The sequence below is a fragment of the Cydia pomonella genome, chromosome 12, assembly GCF_033807575.1.
Source record: "Cydia pomonella isolate Wapato2018A chromosome 12, ilCydPomo1, whole genome shotgun sequence".
NCBI lineage: Eukaryota > Metazoa > Arthropoda > Insecta > Lepidoptera > Tortricidae > Cydia > Cydia pomonella.
Genome location: NC_084714.1, coordinates 21,710,849 through 21,716,006, shown reverse-complemented (window position 1 = coordinate 21,716,006; position 5,158 = coordinate 21,710,849). Strand labels below are relative to the sequence as shown.

The 5,158-nt window shown below is 39.4% G+C and overlaps 1 non-coding gene across 1 annotated transcript; it reads right to left on the bottom strand.

The window, feature by feature from the left end:
• Positions 1 to 464: 464 nt before the first annotated feature.
• Trnas-acu (transfer RNA serine (anticodon ACU)) lies at positions 465 to 537 on the bottom strand. The gene has a single exon. It is a non-coding gene; the product is annotated as a tRNA-Ser (tRNA).
• Between the last annotated feature and the right edge of the window lie 4,621 nt (positions 538 to 5,158).

Below are 5,158 nucleotides of genomic sequence, written 5' to 3'. Positions count from 1 at the left end.
TTTACTCTGTGGCCGATTCTCATTTACTTATTTATTAGTTTAAATTTAAAGACCAGGCGCAACAACTACATGTAGCCGAAATGAGGATGCTACGCTGCAGGTGTAACCCTCATGGATAAAGTGGCAAATAAGTATATACGTGGAAGCCTGAAAGTAACACCGATATCTGATAAGCTAGCCGAAACGAGACTACGCTGGTACGGACACGTTATGAGAAGGCCCGAAGACCATATGGCCCGTAAAGTGCTAGCTATCGACACCGGTCCAAGAGGTTCCGGAAGGCCCCGTCTCACATGGCTATCGGTAGTAAATAGTGACCTCGAAGCTCTAGAATTAGATCCAATGACGACCCAGAATAGAACAAGCTGGCGAAAAGCGATTAGGAGAGCCGACCCCAACTGAACATGGGATAAGGCCCGAGAAAGAAGAAAGATGAGTTTAAATTTAAAAGTGAATAAATTTACTGTCTTGGGTGAGATTTGAACTAATGACCACTGGATCAGTAGCCCAGTGCTCTGCCATCTGAGCTACCAAGACCTCAACCAAGGACAAGAACACTCTTACGGTAACATTCTTACGGTAGATGTCGCTAGGGTGTCTCTCTGAAAGGCTTATATGTTGGAAATATTTGCTGTCCTTGGTTGAGGTCTCGGCAGCTCAGATGGCAGAGCACTGGGTCAGTGATTCAGTGGTCGTGAGTTCAAGTTTCACAGAGGACATAAAACTTTCCACTTAAAAAATATTTTAAGCAGACGATTCTGCTTGATAGTTGATACAACATTTTTTTTATGGTTTTGATCTCGTATTGACATGCGCACCAATAAGCGCGACTCGTCACGACTTCCAGTGTATTTCTCTCGCAACAATCAGTGTGGGTTATCGTCCAGGTAACAGAAAAGGATCAAAACAGTAACAGATTGTTATATCAGAATCAGCCTGATTACTGCATGCGATGTTAGCTTTAATGCAGTCAGTTTAGTCGGAAACGACAGCATACGTTGCAGATTTAGAATAACTAAAATTTAGCCTACATCGCGATACTAGCCTAATTATAAGTATATTTTGTATTATCCATAGCTAGCTTCCGTCCATTTCTAGGTTACAGAATAAATAATAGTATTTTGTACAGAAATTACACGCCCCGCCTCGAATGAAATTACCCGCAATGGCAGATTGTGCACATATTGCCAAAGCCTCAATTCGATAATATACGATGGTTTCTATGACAGTTCATTTTTTATACGGAATAGCCTGTCACGTAAAATGATTGTAGACATTTTTTAAGTGAAGCACTTAAATTTATTTAGAAATGTAACATTTAAGTAATTACAATGCGGAAAAACTTACTTTCCCAATATTATTCTCAATTAACTACAACGAAAAGAGACGAAGGTATTGTCATACGGACAATTATTCGGCGCGAGAGATTATAGCACAGAGATAACGGTTAGTTGTACAACATGCCGGTGTATTGTCAAATTAAAAAAAAAAAAAAATTCTGCAAGTAGGCCTCAAGGCCTCTTTTACAAGTCAGTAAAACATTATAGTAATATCATATAGTGACATGAAAAATACATAACAACATTTATAATGTCTCATCTCATGTATTCCGGTCGTCATTTTGACGACCGGTCTGGCCTAGTGGGTAGTGACCCTGCCTACGAAGCTGATGTTCCCGGGTTCAAATCCTGGTAAGGGCATGTATTCGTGTGATGAGCATGGATATTTGTTCCTGAGTCATGGGTGTTTTCTATGTATTTAAGTATTTATAAATATTTATATATTATATATATCGTTGTCTAAGTACCCTCAACACAAGCCTTATTGAGCTTACTGTTGGACTTAGTCAATTTGTGTAATGATGTTCTATAATATTTATTTATTTATGTATCTCCGCTTGTCAATTTTAGTAATTAACAACTTTTTCTTCTACCACGTCGCAATGGTTACGCCGAAAGTATTTTAACTGAGTGCCCTAAAGAACTTAAATACATATTAAAGCGTATACGGACGTATCAACACAAAAACATTTAATTGTGTTTAATTTAATTTATCGATATACCAAAACATAAAAATTAAAATATAGTTTGGTAGATAATGAAGAAGACAAACAGACAAACGTAATTAATCAGAAAAATATCTTATTTACACAACGAAGCGAATTTAAAGAGCCATAAAAACCTGTCATGTAAGTACGTAACGGAAAAAAGAAGACATATTCTTTTTGTATTAAAATTAAAACATATTCCTGCAGGCAAGTCTGGCTTAAGCTTGTTGATTTTATTTTGTAAAGGCTACGTCGCTGTTCTTCGACTAAATACATCGCCTTTAACCGTTAGAATACATAAATGTATACATTCGGCACTATGAGACAAAATAACAGTTCCTAGCCCAAGCATAGCCCAATGCAGGCCCAATTATTGTATTGTGAATTCACATACAACTTTGAATTTCGTATCAATTTTATGGTTTCCTCTCAATGTTTTCCTTTACGGAAAAGCAGCCACGTAGTAAAATCAATATTATATCAGATACATACGGGCCAAATTGAACGTACAATGAAATAGTGGAAAGTAGATCTAATTTAGCTTGCAAGAATTGATCGGAAGTTACATACATCATTGCAAGTTCAATAAAAGCGTGTAGAAAATTTCCAAGAAAATACATCCCTTCTTTCGAAACAGAAGAAACAATTCCTTCGTAATCTCATGTTTAAAAAGCTTATTTACCATGATTTTAAGACGAAAGTGGCCGACTGCGCGAAATCACCTTTTCTTACAAACGTAATACATTTTCTTCTCTGGATATTTTCATTATTAACAATATTTTGACACTATTTATTGCATATCAACTACAGCTATGTCCCTACGTTTGATTTTTCAAATGTTTAATTATTATAATAATAAGCCCGCAGGGCAGCTTGTGGCGAGCTGCTGGGGAGTAACGACCCCACGGACCCGAGTACTCCCGAGAGTCGGTCAGGGTCTCCGTCTCCGGCGTATCTTCGTCGGTCGAAGTGGACCCCAAGGGGACCCGCAGGACTCTCAGCTCTGGCTTGCCTTCATTGGCCATCCAGAGAGGAGTCGTTAGAGCTAAATGCTCCAGGGGTGGAAGTGAAAATTTGCATAAGACGCGAGTTGGCACAGTGGCTGTTATCAGCCACTGGGCAGAAAGCGTCGTACACCTCTCCCTGCCTCCCCTCCCCTGAGCCGCTCACACCGGTGTTGCTCCTGGTCGTCTTCACGACGGCAGTTTCAGGGGCCCATCTAGTGGGCGGCGAGTCACCGCCTGCCTCGATAACTAGTGAAAACATTGTTATGGCAGGTGTCCGGACGTCTTTGCAATAACCCAGTCTCATTGTCCACCCAAATTTCAATCCATAGACCGTTTTACTGTTCACTTTTTCTACAATAGTCCCAATGCCTGCTGCGACCGGTTCATGGGTATCTAATGTTGCACCCGTGAACGGGTTCCAGCATGCGTTCTACATGACATTAAATCTCTCCAAGGGGCTCTACGTGTTGGATCTATATCCCCACGCAAGCCTATCAAAAGACCGGGATTTATAGGCCCGTGAAATCCAAGGAGATACAAATAATAATAATAATAAAATACTTAAAAGAGAAGAGAATTAAATGCTTATAAGAGTTAAAAGCATTTTTTTTTTATGAAACCTTGATTTTCGCACCTACTTTTTACTATAAACACATAATCGAAAAAAGTAAAATGTATGCCCCTACTAGCTATGGTTAATATAAATCAAATTATGTAAATATATTTTCCATAATGTCAATATCCAGACAGACAAATGGGGACTACGTTTGTATGGAGAAACGGCCGTCCCCTTTCCTTTTAAGCATAGAGCAGTAGATTTATCTACAAATAACTGAATCACGAATAAAACTTACATAAACTGCCGTAAAAGGTCACCCTGTCAGCATTGTAACGCTGTGGGAAGCCATGGCTCTTTTCAGAGGACCCAAGAGGTTTCTTTTAATAACGCCCCTCGCCCAAAAACTATTTTATTACATCTAACGCTCGCGGGCAGCCCTTAAAGAAAACCTAAAACGGATTCTTATGGACATGTTCCTATTGCTATCTATTGGTTGATGAGTCAAACATTTAATGAACCACTGTGCAATAAGAGGCTCTTTAGGGTTCCATACCTCGAGAGAAAAAACGGAACCCTTATGGAATCACTGTGTTGTCGTCCGTCTGTCTGGCAAGACCCTTTATCTCGGGAACGCGTGGAGGTATCTACTAGAAATTGTGAGAAGCACATGCCCAGTGGGTATCTTTGGGGGATACTTATATCCAGCATGTGCTGAAAACGGCCACTTTTCAGCACATATGATGATTATTATATTAGTATGCCCTGTGGCTCACTGCTGTCTCACAAATGTTAGGATTGACCGTCAGAAAAGCACTTATACTGGTTATACCGACCGTTCGATGAATAATCGCACCCCCCAGGCAGAACGTGACGATCGCGCGTTAACACGGACCTTTTGCTCTAATGGATTTATTGGCGATATTACAAATTGTTTGTTTTCGATAGCAAGTTATTTTTTTTTATTGGTCAGATTTGGCTTAATTTCTAGTTAGAATGAATTTTAAGTATATTAGCCACTTTTTATTTAAACTTCATGGGAGCAACGTGATTGAACGATTGCATTTCTTTGGAACAATATTGGTGTCAAATATAAACAGTCAAGGGTACTTTAATGTCTGAATAATCTTAGGCTCTGACACTTAGAAATGTAATTATCGAGTGAGTTTAATACAAAATAATTTGAAATAGGCGGGCTATGGCTGCCGCATGCATCCGGATAGGTGGGCTATACCAATTGGATGCCGCAAGTTAAGCGCGGACGTGGCAGGCCTAGACGGAGATGGCGGGACGACCTAGACACCTTCATCAGCAACTGGTCAGAAATAGCACAACATCGGGAGCTGTGGGGATCAAGGGGAGAGGCTTACACCTCTTTTACAAAATGTCATTAAAAATTAAAACTAACTTTCATTTACGAGTAACTAGAACAAAACGTATTATTTTCAAACTCTTTTGGTATTTAAACGCAAACATTTGTTAAAATGATCAAAAATATGCCGCAGTAAAAATAGTAGATTGTTAACCAAGGGTTCCCTTGCATTCCTG